The sequence below is a fragment of the Macaca nemestrina genome, chromosome 9, assembly GCF_043159975.1.
Source record: "Macaca nemestrina isolate mMacNem1 chromosome 9, mMacNem.hap1, whole genome shotgun sequence".
Classification (NCBI taxonomy): Eukaryota; Metazoa; Chordata; class Mammalia; order Primates; family Cercopithecidae; genus Macaca; species Macaca nemestrina.
The window spans coordinates 39,765,960-39,782,337 of NC_092133.1; the positions used below are offsets into that span (position 1 = coordinate 39,765,960).

At 41.3% G+C, this 16,378-nt stretch overlaps 1 protein-coding gene and 1 pseudogene across 7 annotated transcripts in view; both read right to left on the minus strand.

The window, feature by feature from the left end:
• LOC105480004 (phospholipase C epsilon 1) overlaps nt 1–16,378 on the minus strand; it is a 348,142-nt gene that overhangs the window by 180,054 nt on the left and 151,710 nt on the right. The window lies entirely within an intron of this gene.
• LOC139356240 (histone deacetylase 1 pseudogene) lies at nt 4,359–9,305 on the minus strand (annotated as a pseudogene).

Consider the following 16,378-nt stretch of genomic DNA (forward strand, 5'->3'; position numbering starts at 1 on the left):
TATCTTACTTGCTTTCCCTGCTTGGAATGCTTCCTGTATTTCCCAGGAAGAACCCAGCCAGATGGCTGTTCACAGATGACCTGTCTGTGTTTACAGCCCTTCTCCCTTTTGTCCCAACTCCCAGTTCAGCCTCATAAATCCTTGAACTGAAGTGCCCCAAAGCTTGTGTGAATCTCAGAATACAACTCCAGGGTCCAAAATGGAGATGCCTGCAGGACCAAGCAGGTAAATGAGGCTAGAGCTGAGTGGGACACTACCTGGAGGTGGTGCCAGGTGTGTGGTAAAGAGCTGGTGTGTCTCATCTTGCGGGGGTTAGCATGGGTCAGTGTCAGCCCATGGGCCAAGGGAGAAGAGTGGCCCAGGGTTGCCAGAGAAGCCAGAACATTTTAATGCAAGATTCCCAATTTTTAAAGTACTGCAGCTGTCAAAGAAAAACACACATGGCTTGGATTTGGCCCATGAAGAAGGAATTTGTGTTCCTGCAGTGTAAGTAAAACACTGCTATGACTCATAGTCATTAGTGAGTGTGGCATGGGGTAGGGGGAGCATTACCAGTCCACCTGGGCCTAGAGGGGACAGGTCTTAATTCCCCTTTGTAGTTTACACCACAAGCTTCCTTCAAAGTCCAGCTTCTTGAAATACAGTTCCCAGAAAGTAGAGAGAGCTAGGTTACTAGCCATTATTCCTTTCTCCAACTCCTCAAAACAATTAAAGAGCAATTCATCTAACACCATCTCGGTCTTTATTTCAGAATAATCATTTATTTTCAAGTTCAATATCCATGACTATTTCAAATGTAAATATTTTAATTTGGGGTACAATGAGGGCTGGAAGGGGTGGTGCCTGTGGGGGCATCCCTGCTTTATTTTGATGAGAATCATCCTTTTGAAATATAGGTCTTATTGTGTCACTACTTCTGCTTAAAACTCTCTGATGGCTTCCCATTGCTTCTAGAGCCCTTTGCAAGAGCCTGTGTTACCTGGCAGTTTGTTTTGCCTCTCTCTGTTTTGCCTCTCTCTCTTTTTCATAAGCAAAAATATAAGGCTTAAATTAGATAATACTTTAAAAACACTTGTCACAGTGCCCAGCTCACAGCGAGTGCCCAAATACCTGTTAGTGCTTGTCATTCCGACTTCTCCAGACTTTATTGGCATAAGGAACCCTCCAGCTCACCACTCTCCACCCAGACTTCAAACTTGCCATACTCCCTGCTGCTACTGGGCCTTTGCACATATGATTGCTTCTGCCCAGACACTCTTCCAGACCCTCTTCTCTTAGTTACCATTGATTTGACCACTTCTCTGCCTGGGTCCAATCAATGGCTTCTTTTGCAGAGTGAAATATGTTCTATTTGGCCCATCAGCTAATAGGAGCTGCTTCTTTTCCCATTTATTGACTGTGCTATGAATATGTAACCATCAGGGGGAAGACTCCCAACTACCCTCATAGGTGTCTATATCAAAGAATGGAAGGCTATCATTTCCACAGACATCTCCAAAATCATCGGAGGTCGCTAGGGCAAGGGGGCAACAGGTATGTGGGAAAATGATCAATTCTGTAGTCAAATGGACCTCCATTCAAATCTAAGGTTTCATGTTATATTCTGTGTATACACACACACACACACACACACACACACACACACACACCCCTGGTATAAGTCAGTACACAGGATTCCTGAGTGGGAGATAATACTGGAGTGTTTCCTAGTAGTTAAGAACATGGCTTTGGGAATCAGAGAGGCTTAGGACCAAATACTGGCTTTGCTCATACAAGCTGGTCAACCCTAGTTAAGGATTTTGATTCTAGACTTGGTAGTCTATCTGCCCAGATCTTGTGAGTTGCTAGGGTCTCTGAAACTTGTTATACTCTCTCTTACCCTCCATGTTCCCAGATCATCCACAACAATATCGATTTGAAATGGATTTTAGATGAGTCTGCTTATTGATGCCAAAATGTGTCTCTGAGTATAAACAGGGACAAAATACCTGCTACTGTCACACAGGATGTTTCTGGTGACTGTAAAATTCAAAGGTAGATCCTTAGTGGTGTTTGAGCATACATTTGTTCAAGGAATCACTTGTGACTTTAACATTATAGAAAATTTCTTTTAAAGTTTGTTGCCACAATGAAATATGAAGTTAAAAAGACAAAATACCAAATATATACTTCCAGTTGACAAAACATGTTAGACTTTCCTGATGATAGCATAATATCTGTAATTAGAATTTAGTCTACCAAAATCTAAACACCCTTAAAAATATCTTTTTATTATTTTAACTGTACTAATTTATTCACTATTTCTTGGTTTGAAGACTCAATTCCAGTAGAAGTTTAAATTATGACTCAGACTATGGTGAGATCTTCTCTTTTTTGTCCTCTTAAATATTTGCTACTGACCCACATGTTATTATAAACAGATTATAAGCATTTCATTATGTACTATAAATTTTCCCAAGAGCAAGAATTTTCATAGCTCATTAAAATGAGGCTTATTCTTTAAAAACAATAAACAATTTAGAAACACTCAAAAGTATAAGTGTCATGTACTGAAAAAAAAAATCTCCTTTAATTTTATTGTAATGAGTAAGTCATCTTCATTACAATATACACATTTTAACTGGAACACTAAATGTTGTCCCAGTCATAGATTTTTAGATAAGGCTCTCAATACCAGGAGTAAATGCTTATCACCTTTCTACTTTGGAGGGAATAAAATAGAGATGACATCAGCAGAGAATTAAGTAAAAACAATAGAATTTTCATAATATAGGTCAGGGCTTGTTTTCCCTGGTTAAATACCTGTTTACATTTCTCCAGGTACTTAAATGGTTGTAGAAACCTCAGATGTCACTGAAGATGGTATAGGAACTTCCCTCTGGGGCCCTATATCCTGTGCTTATTTCAATTATAACATTTATACTATCTTAACATTTGCATGTTCATTGTCCATTTCCTCCATTAGTGGGTAAATCCCTTGAAAGTAAAGACTGTATTTTGTTTGCTGTTATATCCTTGGCACATAGTAGATATTCAACAAATATTGGTCAAATGATTAAATGAATCAGTGGCCTAATGCATGGGAACTAAGGAAAATCTCACTAAAGGAGTTACACAGGTGTGGCCTCCAGCCACTAGGTACCTCCTCTCAGGTGTCCCAGGAGTTGCTAGTGCTCTAGGCCCACAGCCAGGGAAACCTGGAGGGTACTTGTCTTGTCTTGTACATCTACAACTGAGCTAACAGCAGAGTCTTTGAATCAAGAACAGTGAAAGGCTGGCATTTCAAGGTGGTGGTGGCAATCCGCATTACTACCATCATCATCACCATCATCAGCCCCAGCATGACCATCATCATTGTAAGATTGGTTGAACATACATTAGGTACCAGATACTATGCCAAGCTATTTTTTTATTTTTAATTTTTAAACTTTTTGTAGAGAGAGAGTCTCACTCCATCACCCAGGCCAGGCAGAGTGCAGTGGCAGGATCATAGTGTACTGCAGCTTCAAATTCCTGGACTAGAGTGATTCTACAGCCTCAGCCTTCTGGATAGCTGGGACCACAGGCACACACCACCACATCTGGCTTTTTTTTTTTTTTTTTTTTTTTTTTTGTAGAGACAGCATCTCTCCATGTTACCTAGACTGGTCTGGCACTCCTGGCCTAAAGTGATCTTCTTGCCTTTGCCTCCCAGAGTACAGGGATTACAGGCCTGAGCCACTTGGCCTAAGTTCTTTATATACATTGTCACACTTATTACTCAAAACAACTCTCTGAAGTTGTTGCTTTTATTCCCATTTTGCAGATGCAGAAACTGAAGCCTAGAAGTACAATCACCTGAATAGGATGACCCAGTGTTGAAGTCAAGACTCAAATCCAAAACACAATGATGCTCACATTCAAAGGCCTCTCTTGGAGGTAACCACTTCTGCAGAGTCTCCATCTATTCTTTGGCATTTTTAAGAACTATTGTTTTAGTTAAATATTCAGTAAGTTTTGGAGGGAAGCTTTGGAATCTAATGGTTGTTTTTCTGGATACAGCGTTTCAAATAACTGTTTTGCAAACAAATTTCTGCAATATGGTCCATTCTGAGTCTCTGTAATCAGGACTTGACATTTTTATAACCAGCTCAAATATGTAAACCCCAAGTGTCTGTCTGGTGTTGCTATCCTCACCAGTCATCTTTCTGACTTCATTGATTAGGATTTAACTAACTTTCAATTACCCGATCTTCCTTCTTTCCTTCCCCTCCCTCCCTCCCTCCTTCCCCCACTCCCTTCCTTCCTTCCTCCCTTCCTTCTTCCCTTCCTTCCCTCCCTCCTTCCCTCCCTCCTATCTTCTTTCCTTCCTTCTTTCTTTCCTCCCTCCCTCCTTTTCTCCCTTCCTTTCTCCTTCCCTTAGCCTTCCCTTAGCCTTCCCTCCACCTTCCCTTCTCCTTCTCCTCCCTCTCCTTCTCCCTGTCTCTCTCTTTTTGGTGAAAAAACTTTATGGAGAATTAGGCCATAATTTGTTCCTTTCAAAAACTAGCTTCTTGGAGCAAAATTAGGGCACATAAGATAATTAAATGGAATCAATCTCCCAGCTCAAAATGGATGTATTCACACCTAGGAATGAAGTGCTATGTTCAGGTCACACCTGGTGACGGAGTCACATTCCTTGGTCACAACTGGTATGGAGTCATATTCTTAGGTTACACCGGGTGTAGTGTCACACTCCTGGATGATACTTGATCACCTGTGGTCCTAAAACAGGTTTTTGTCCTGTGCCTACCAAGCTTTCTGGCCCTATGAGCTACTCATACCACCTTTAACTTAGCAGTCTAGCACTTCATGAATTCTCTTTAGATGGTAAGGGCTACTTCAGTAGACCTGAAACCTAATACTACATTTTCTCTGGAATGAGAAATATTATCTTAGAAGTTGAAGACTTCCAGATATGATCTTCTCCATTCTTCCCATAGGTGCTGTAGCACTAGGCCACAGTGAGCAGCTAATGAATACTTTTTAGTTGATTAACTGGTACAGAAACACACCCAATATTACATTAAAGCATACTTTTAAATACCAAGAAAATAATTTCAAGGTCACAATACTAACAAGTCAGGGTATTTCTGTAAATAAACAAATCTTGGAATTAGAGCTATGCACATGCCTTCCTTGCCTGGTAGGCATGTAAAGGGTAATTGTTTTGATTATGAGGAAGTCAACTAAGCCAACCTTTATAAACTAAATTATTTATGAGGTATAGTCATGTAGTTCAAATGTGTGTGTATGTATTCCTACAACTTCTTGTTTTTTATTCAAAGCTACTAACTTCAGAGAAAGATACAAATAGAGTACACAAACTTATTGTAGTGAAAGAAAATAAGCTGAAAACTTGATGGAGTCTCACTGTGTTGCCCAGGCTGGAGTACAGTGGTGTGTTCTTGGCTCATTGCAAACTCATTCTCCCGGGTTCAAGCGATTCTTGTGCCACAGCCTCCTAAGTAGCTGGGACTACAGGTGTATGCCACCACCCGGCTAATTTTTTTTTTCAGTAGAGATGGGGTTTCATCATGTTGGCCAGGCTGGTCTCAAACTTCAGACCTCAAGTGATCTGCTCGCCTCAACCTCTCAAAGTGCTGGTAGACTTTTGTATCTGAAATAAAATATTCCCTATTTTCAAATAAAAATATTGTATCTGTAAGATATTTTTGTTTTCATATCAATATTCTATTTATAGCCTACATATGATAAATAACTTTAATATAGTTAAATATAGTCTACAGACATACATACCATACACTCAGACTGGTTAAAAATGAACAGTTGAGTTTTCTTTTCTAATATCTAATGTATTATTATTTTTAAAAATAGAAATGTACCATTTTATTACAAAGTCTCACAAAAAGAAAATAGCATCCAAAAAAGGAAACTAGACGACCAATCTGCACCTGCAGAATTGGAAGAACACAGAAGGCAGGCAGTGTGAGCCTCTTGGCTTACTCGAGGCCAGTGGAGAGGTGTGAGAACAGAACCAATCTAAAAGCATCTAATATTACCTTAGGAACCTGGAAAGAACAGAGGGTCCTTGGAGATCCAGCCACCCCTTCTAGAATGCGAATAAGGACACCTTTCCAAAACTACTATATGGCTACCTATAAGTATCCCTTCCACCCAGACCTGGCTCCCTTTATGGTTCAAAGTTAAGAACTGGGGAGGAAAGTGGGGCAAGGCAGCTCCTGGAAGAGCTCACCCAGCACAGCTGCCTTGGGTTCAGGACCCTGGTTTCTGTCTTTCACTCTAGTCCCCAAGATATTTATATTTAGTAAATAAAAATTGACTAATAGTCACAAATCAAAACCACAATGAGATACCATGTCACACCAGTTAGAATGGCAATCATTAAAAAGTCAGGAAACAACAGGTGTTACAGAGGATGTGGACAAATAAGAACACTTTTACACTGTTGGTGGGACTGTAAACTAGTTCAACCATTGTGGAAAACAGTGTGGCAATTCCTCAATGATCTAGAACTAGAAATAACATTTGACCCAGCCATCCCATTACTGGATACATACACAAAGGATTATAAATCATGCTGCTATAAAGACACATGCACACGTATGTTTACTGTGGCACTATTCACAATAAAAAAGACTTGGAACCAACCCAAATGTCCATCAATGATAGACTAGATTAAGAAAATGTGGCACATATATACCATGGAATACTATGCAGCCATAAAAAAGGATGAGTTCATGTCCTTTGTAGGGACATGGATGAAGCCAGAAACCATCATTCTCAGCAAACTATCACAAGAACAGAAAACCAAACACTGCATGTTCTCACTCATAGTTGGGAATTGAACAATGAGAACACTTGGACACAGGGTGGGGAACATCACACACCGGGGCCTGTTGTAGGGTGGGGGCAGTGAGGAGGGAGAGCATTAGGAGATACACCTAATGTAAATGATGAGTTAATGGGTGCAGCACACCAACATGGCACATGTATACATACGCAACAAACTGCACATTGTGCACATGTACCCTAGAACTTAAAGTATAATAAAAAATAAATAAATAGAAAACTGACTAATAGCCTAGAGAAATAGAAAATAGACTAATAGTCTAGAGAAATATAAATAGAAAATATAAATAGAGAAATAGAAAATATAAAATCTAAGTTGGAGGACCCAACAAGAAGCCAGAGCTGGAAAGGTCTGCTCAGCCAACTTGACCTCTTCCTGGGACCCTTTGGCCTCTGGCTTCTTCTCCTTCGTTTTCTCCTCTGCTGTGACTTCTTCTCTTCTGGGTCTTTCTCTCTTTCATCCTGTTTAGAGCTTCTTGGCTTTTTTGAAGTTGGAAGAATTCTTGCAGCCACCCTCTCCCTCTTCATCAGAGTCGGAGAATTCGTCCTCACAGACAATTTGTGTTTTGTTTGTTTTTTGAGATGGAGTCTCGCTCTGTCACGAAGGCTGGAGTGTAGTGGCACAATCTCGGCTCACTGCAACCTCCGCCTCCCAGGTTCAAGTGATTCTCCTGCCTTAGCCTCCTGAGTAGCTGGGATTACAGGCCCCCACCACCATGCACAGCTAACTTTTGTATTTTTAGTAGAGACGTGGTTTCACCATGTTGACCAGTTTGGCCTTGAACTCCTGACCTCAGGTGATCCACTTGCCTCAGTCTCCTAAAGTGCTGGGATTGCAAGTGTGAGCCATCGTGCCTGGCCTCACAGGCAATTTTTCTTTTTTCTTTTTTTTTGAGACGGAGTCTCGCTGTCGCCCAGGCTGGAGTGCAGTGGCACGATCTCGGCTCACTGCAAACTCTGCCTCCCGGTTCACGTCATTCTCCTGCCTCAGCCTCCCAAGTAGCTGGGACTACAGGCACCCACCACCATGCCCGGCTAATTTTTTGTACTTTTAGTAGAGATGGGGTTTCACCATGGTCCCGATCTCCTGACCTCATGATCCGCCGCCTCAGCCTCCCAAAGTGCTGGGATTACAGGCGTGAGCCACCGTGCCTGGCCTCATAGGCAATTTGTTTGTCAGGGGAACAGATGGAGATGCACTTGTCAGAGTCTTCGTCCTTGTTGTCACTCTCCTCAGGGGTAACATCCTAGCAAGAGCCCACATTTGGGTCCTAGGAGTGTGGGGCAGCATTCTCGGGTTCCCAGACAGTTGCTGTTTGATCTTCTCCAGGCATCATTACTGATCTGGTTAGTTATATTGGAAAGACTGATATGAAGCTTGAAACTTGGTCCAAAGTATTTGAAGTAGTCATTATATGGGAACTCATTATGGATCTCTGCACCCAGGGCCACAGTTGTTTCCTATGTTCAGCACCAGGTGACATCACGAATGATGTAACACCTCCTCCCAGCATCAGCATCAGCAAGATGAAGCTCATAACAAATTCCACACACTTGACATACCCTTTGATGTTCAGATTGAAGCAACCTAACTGATCCCCAGATGGAGTCTGAGTCACGCTGTATGACCACAGCACTAGGCTGGAATATCTCCTTTACTTCGGACATATCTGGCTTGAAATGGCTTCACAGGATTCATTATCAATCCCATCTCAGAGTGGGTAGTTAATAGCATAATACTTGCCTTTTTCAGCCCTAATATCCCATAGGTCCCCAGTTCTTGGAAGTACTCCTCATTTATGACACAGTACTCTCCTCATTTATGTCCTGGCTCAGGACACAGTCATGACCCAGTCTGTGGCATAGAAGGCCTCTTCCATGCCATCACCATGGCATGGAAGGTCAATACGCACAATATGCACCATGGAATATCAAGGTTAATATGCAGCACCCCCTGGTGATTCTCTAGCAGGTCCAGTAGGGCCAAGACTGTATCACTGACATAACAGAAGCCAGATGCCTCAGACTTCTTTGCATGGTTCAGTCTGGTTCATGGTGATGTCTGTCTGCTGCTAATTAAGTTTCACTGAACTTGCCACAGAGCCGCCAACAGACAACTGACAAAACTCAAAGAGGCCATCAAATACTGGACAGTCCTCACCAATGTTGAATCTCTGTGCCTGCTGGCTGTACTCAGACATGTTATCTGGATGAATGGAGTACAAGGATTTAATGCAGTCATCACTGTGGTACTTGGTCTTCTCCTCAGCATCGGCTTCGTGAGGGCAATAGATCTTCATTTTTCATTGGAGACTGTAGTTGAACAGCAAATTATGACTTATGCGGAATTGGTAAAGCTTCATTGGGTGGTCTTGTCCAACATCCTCATCATGGTAGTAACAGACTTTCCTCCTGGCACCCTGTGTCCACACTATCTTGCTGGCCTCCGTCTGTCAGAAAGATGGCAGATGTCTTGCTGGCCTCAGCAGGTCCATCTGCCCTCCCCTCTATCACACAATTTAAATAAGAATAACCATGTTTTGTCCTGGATATATGTAATACTTAATCCTTTAACTTATGTGCTTTACTCAGCAACAATTTGAGAAGGAAAAATTGAGTTTAACACACTCTATTTATTATGTTGGCTGGTACAATACGCACATTTGAAAACACTTTGCTGCCTTATATGAAAAATCCTCTTGTCATCACTGTATTTTTCTAATTTTGCCATTTTTAGTACTTCACATTACCATCAGTTATCTCAATTTTCTCTCTCCCTTTTAACTTTATCTTGTTTTTACAATTTTCAGTAGGTAAAACATTAAAAGAAAAGAAAAAGCAGGTGATAACTTTGAAAATTTCTTCCTAATTATTGAAGTCAATAATTTTTTTGGCTGCCACTGCTGTAAGGTGTTAGTCCTGAGATTCTAACAAGATTAATGGAGAGAGGGAAAGGGACACAGGGACAGGAAGTGGAAGGATTTATTTATTTATTTTTTTGAGATGGAGTTTTGCTCTGTCGCCCAGGCTGGAGTGCAGTGGTGCGATCTCGGCTCACTGCAAGCTCCGCCTCCTGGGTTTACGCCATTCTCCTGCCTCAGCCTCCCGAGTAACTGGGACTACAGGCGCCCGCCACCATGCCTGGCTAATGTTTTTGTATTTTTAGTAGAGAGAGGGTTTCACCATGTTAGCCAGGATGGTCTTGATCTCCTGACCTCATGGTCTGCCTGCCTAGGCCTCCCAAAGTGCTGGGATTACAGGCGTGAGCCACCACACCCGACCGGAAGGATCTTAATGTATCAAACTAGTGGAAGTCCCTGACTGAAAGGTAAAGGTGCTCTATTTTTCCACTTTGAGACAGCACGCCATTATGATAAGGGCATACCCTTGTGGATCAATGCTTCGTTATAAGAAAGTGTCTCTCGTTATTTGGCAAACTTTCAGCTTTATAGGCAGATGACCTTTGGTGGAACTGAAGGCAGAAAAGCAGGCATGTTTGTGTTCCGATTGTTGACCTTCTGTATCAATCCATAAAGCCTCATGGCTGTAGAATTCTGGACGAGCTAGCCTTGAGTTACCAATTCTTGACTTGTAAATAACGATCAACTTGTTGGACATTTTCTTCTAGTCTCTCCTAGTATAGGTGACTGCGACCCCCATCTCATAATCATAACCACTTCCAGAAGAGGAGCACTTTGGTTCTTTCTTACATCCTAATAGACTAGGGAGGGGGATGAAAGACCTACACAACATTCCCTTTTCCCCAATTATTTCTTCTTATGAAAAAATACATACAACATAAAATTTACTATCTCAACATTTTTAAGGGTACAATTCAGTGGTATTAAGTAAATTCATATTGCTGTGCAACTATCACCACCAGTAAGCTCCAGAACTCTTCATCTGGCAAAAGAGAAACTCTATAGCCCTTAAACACTAACTCCCCATTCCCATTCCCCTTCCTCATCCCCTGGTAACCACCTTTCTACTTAAGGTCTCTATGATTTTTGACTACCCCAAGTACTTCATAAAAGTGAAATCATACAGCATTTGTCTTTCCCTGTTCCTTTTTCTCTACCTTTACAAATTCCATGTAATCCACTTCAAACATGGTTTCTCTTATGGAAGAGGTTATTCTTTTGAACTTATTCTTTTTTCTTATCTCTGAGGAAAAAATTTAAATCTTGTGCTACCTCCTTCTACCCTTCATACCATTTATAAGCAACTCGTTAAAAAACATTAGGGAAAAAGTTACTGGGGTAATTCTATGACTCTTTCATATAGGTACAAGTTTTGAAGTGTAATTAGCCATAATAAAAGCTACAGCTGTCAATGTCTAAAATCTCAGAAATGGCTAAAAGTCCTTTTTGAAATCTCCATAAAAGTTTTAACTCTTTACTCATCTTTAATAAAATTATTGCTCTTCAACAAGGAATGTCTTCTAACTCACTTGTATTGCTTTTTCTTTGAGGCTAATGCTCAGTATTCCAATAATACTGTTTTCCTCTTTATTTCATGGGAAATGTGCAGATTACAACTGTGTTATGGGTTACAGAGGTTTTTGAGGTCTAGAGTCTGGGAACCAAATCACAACATTTAATACTGCTTATCCAGGAAAGTGTTCTAAGCTCTATATCGCTCCTGGGAAATGAACCTGTAGAATATAACCCATTTATAAACTGAAAACTAAGAGTGTATTATATATTCCCCAATAGATAAAAGTTGTTGGCCAAATCTATGCCACAGGACACATACTGAAGAAGAAAAAAAGCTGACAACCACATCACAGCAGCTGCATGTTCTCCTGATCCCCTGGCAGAGTACATGGCCATCAGAGTTCAAGACCCACTAACAAATATGCTGATCCTACAGATTCTGTAAACACTCTTTGACCTTGAAGACCCATCTCTCTCTCTTTTTTTTAACTTATTTTTTTAAGTTGACAAATATAAATTATATATATTTGTCATGTACAACATGATGTTTTGTAATATGTACACATTGTGGAATGATTCAATTGAGCTAACTAACATATGCTTTACCTCACATGCTTATCATTTTTGGTGGTGAGAAATGCATCTGGTTTTCTAATGCATTTTCTTCCACTGCATGTTAAAGGAATATGTTTAACTGAGGCATGGAAAGACTTTGAAAACCAAATGGGAGAGGATGCTGAAATTGAAAAAGGTTTACAAGAGAGTAAATCACAACTACAGAAATAAGCTTGGAGCAGAAGGCAGCCAGCTAATTGTATTATTCGGCAGGAGTTTCTAGAGGGTTCTCAGAAATCATCAAAGAGCTGCAAAACAAAAAGATAAAAAAGCTTCCAACTCTTGCATAAAACACCAATTTAAAGATAACACATTAGCTGACAGTCTGGTGAGTGTCAGAGCCAGAAATATTGATCTATGAGGCTCTATTTTGAACAGGGAAGTGCAAATACAATTGAAGTCAAATTACGATCAGGGCCACAGATGCACACACCAGCAGCCTCATTTCTCTCCACAGATCTGTGGAAGATTGGAGGTATGCCTGCCTTGGTTGGGCAGCCTGGAGATCTGTTTCTTAACAATTCATGTAGAAGAAAGAATGTGGCTTTTACTGACTTTTATTTGTTTGAGGTTTCATATTTCAGGCCAAGCCATTTCTCATATAGAACATTAAATTGCTATCCAAACTCTTTGTACACTTAGGAGCCACTTCCACATTATTTGGCACTTATTTCTCTGCAGTTTCCTATATTATTATTTGATTACTTGGTGCATGAAAATCTGGCCTCCTCATTAAGAGGATGAACACCTTAAAGGCAAGTAAACTGACTTACACTTCATTAGGTTCCCCCATAACACCTACACACTACTGACCACAAAATGAGTAAATAAAAACTGTATATATTTGTCATGTAAAACATGATGTTTTTAAATATGTATACCTTGTGGAATGGTTCAGTTGAGCTAACTAACATATGCTTTACATATCACTGTTTGTGGTGAGAAACCCATCTGGTTTTTTAATGCATTTTATTCCACTGATTGTTAAAGAAATATGTTTAACTGAGGCACATAAAGACTTTGAGGCCACATGCAGTGGCGCACACCTATAATCCCAGCATTTTGAGAAGCTGAGATGGGCAGATCACCTGACATCAGAAGTCTGAGACTAGCCTGGTCAACATGGCAAAACCCTGTCTCTACTAAAAATACAAAAATTAGCCAGGCAAGGTGGCGTGTGTCTGTGGTCTCAGCTACTCGGGAGGCTAGGCACGAGAATCACTTGAACTTAGGAGGCAGAGGCTGCAGTGAGCCAAGATCATTGGCACTCCAGCCTGGGTGAAAGAGTAAGACTGTATCTCAGAAAAAAAAAAAAGGGGGGGGTGCACCCAAGATGGCCAAATAGGAACAGCTCCAGCCTCCAGCTCCCAGTGTGAGCAACACAGAAGATGGGTGATTTCTGCATTTTCAACTGAGGTACCAGGTTCAACTCACTGGGGTGTGTCGGACAGTTGGTGCTGGTCCACGGGTGCAGCCTGGCCAGCAAGAGCTGAAGCAGGGCGAGGCATCGCCTCACGTGGGAAGCGCAAGGGGGAAGGGAATTCCTTTTCCTAGCCAAAGGAAATTGAGACACTTAAACCTGGAAATTTGGGTAACTCCCACCCTAATACTGCGCTTTACCAAGGGTCTTAGCAAATGGCATACCAGGAGATTATATCCCACACCTGGCCCAGAGGGTCCGATGCCCACAGAGCCTCCCTCATTGCTAGCACAGCAGTCTGAGATCTAACTGTAAGGTGGCAGCAAGGCTGGGGGAGGGGTGCCCGCCATCGCTGAGGCTTAAGTAGGTAAACAAAGCCACCGGGAAGCTCGAATTGGGTGGAGCCCACTGCAGTTCAATGAGGCTGGCCTGTCTCTGTAGTCTCCTCCTCTGGAGACAGGGCACAGCTAAACAAAAAGCAGCAGAAACCTCGGCAGAGGTAAATGCCCCGTCTGACAGCTTTGAAGAGAGCAGTGGATCTCCCAGCACGGAGGTTGAGATCTGAGAACGGACAGACTGCCTGCTCAAGTGGGTCCCTGACCCCTGAGTAGCCTAACTGGGAGACATGCCCCACTGGGTACAGACCGACACCTCACACCTCTTAAGGCAGGGTACACCCCTGAGATGAAGCTTCCAGAGAAAGAATCAAACAGCAACACTCACTGTTCAGCAATATTCTATCTTCTGCAGCCTCTGCTGCTGATACCCAGGCAGACAGGGTCTGGAGTGGACCTCAAGCAAACTCCAACAGACCTATAGCTGAGGGTCCTGACTGTTAGAAGGAAAACTCACAAACAGAAAGGACACCCACACCAAAACCCCATCAGTACGTCACCATCATCAAAGACCAAAGGCAGATAAAACTACAAAGATGGGGAAAAAGCAGTGCAGAAAAGCTGGAAATTCAAAAAATCAGAGTGCATCTCCCCCTCCAAAGGAACGCAGCTCATCACCAGCAACGGAACAAAGCTGGATGGAGAATGACTTTGATGAGTTGAGAGAAGAAGGCTTCAGTCGATCGAATTTCTCAGAGCTAAAGGAGGAAATACATAACCAGCGCAAAGAAACTAAAAACCTTGAAAAAAGAATGGATGAATGGATAACTAGAATAATCAATGCAGAAAAGATCTTAAAAGAACTGATAGAGATGAAAACCATAACAATAGAACTCCGTGACAAATGCCCAAGCTTCAGTAACCGACTCAATCAACTGGAAGAAAGAGTATCAGCGATTGAAGATCAAATTAATGAAAAAAAGCAAGAAGTGTAGAGAAAAAAGAGTAAAAAGAAATGAACAAAGCCTGCAAGAAATATGGGATTATGTGAAATCTACGTCTCATTGGTGTGACTGAAGGTGATGGGGAAAATGGAACCCAGTTGGAAAACAGTCTGCAGGATATCATCCAGGAGAACTTCCCCAACCTAGTAAGGCAGGCCAACATTCAAATTCAGGAAATACAGAGAAGGCCACGAAGATACTCCTCGAGAAGAGCAACTCCAAGACACATAATAGTCAGATTCACCAAAGTAGAAATGAAGGAAAAAATGTTAAGGGAAACCAGAGAGAAAGGTCGGGTTACACACAAAGGGAAACCCATCAGACTAACAACAGATCTCTCAGCAGAAACTCTCCAAGCCAGAATAGAGTGGGGGCCAATATTCAACATTCTTAAAGGAAAGAATTTTCAACCCAGAATTTAATATCCAGCCAAACTAAGTTTCATAAGTGAAGGAGAAATAAAATCCTTTACAGACAAGCAAATGCTTAGAGATTTTGTCACCACCAGGCCTGCCCTACAAAAGATCCTGAAGGAAGCACTAAATGTGGAAAGGAACAACAGGTACCAGCCATTGCAAAAACATGTCAAAATGTAAAGTCCATCAATGCTAGGAAGAAACTGCATCAACTAGCGAGCAAAATAACCAGCTAATATCATAATGACAGGATCAAGTTCACACATAACAATATTAACCTTAAATGTAAATGGACTAAATGGTCCAATTAAAAGACACAGACTGGCAAATTGGATAAAGAGTCAAGACCCGTCAGTTTGCTGTATTCAGGAGACCCATCTCACATGCAGAGACACAAAGAGGCTCAAAATAAAGGGATGGAGGAAGATCTACCAAGCAAATGGAAAACAAAAAAAAGCAAGAGTTGCAATCCTAGTCTCTGATAAAACAGACTTTAAACCATCAAAGATCAAAAGAGACAAAGAAGGCCATTACATAATGGTAAAGGGATCAATACAGCAGGAAGAGCTAACATCAGGAAGGTGCATAAATATATATGCACCCAATACAGGAGCACCCAGATTCATAAAGCAGGTACTTAGAGACTTACAAACAGACTTAGATTCCCATACAATAATAATGGGAGACTTTAATACCCCACTGTCAACATTAGACAGATCAATGAGACAGAAAGTTAACAAGGATATCCAGGAATTGAACTCAACTCTGCACCAAGCAGACCTAATAGACATCTACAGAACTCTCCACCCCAAATCAACAGAATATACATTCTTCTCAGCACCACATCACACTTATTCCAAAATTGACCACATAGTTGGAAGTAAAGCACTCCTCAGCAAATGTCAAAGAACAGAAATTATAACAAACTGTCTCTCAGACCACAGTGCAATCAAACCAGAACTCAGGACTAAGAAACTCAATCAAAACTGCTCAACTACGTGGAAACTGAACAACCTGCTCCTGAATGACTACTGAGTACATAACAAAATGAAGGCAGAAATAAAGATGTTCTTTGAAACCAATGAGAACAAAGATACAACATACCAGAATGTCTGGGACACATTTAAAGCAGTGTGTAGAGGGAAATTTATAGCACTAAATGCCCACAAGAGAAAGCAGGAAAGATCTAAAATTGACACCCTAACATCACAATTAAAAGAACTAGAGAAGCAAGAGCAAAAACATTCAAAAGCTAGCAGAAGGCAAGAAATAGCTAAGATCAGAGTAGAACTGAAGGAGA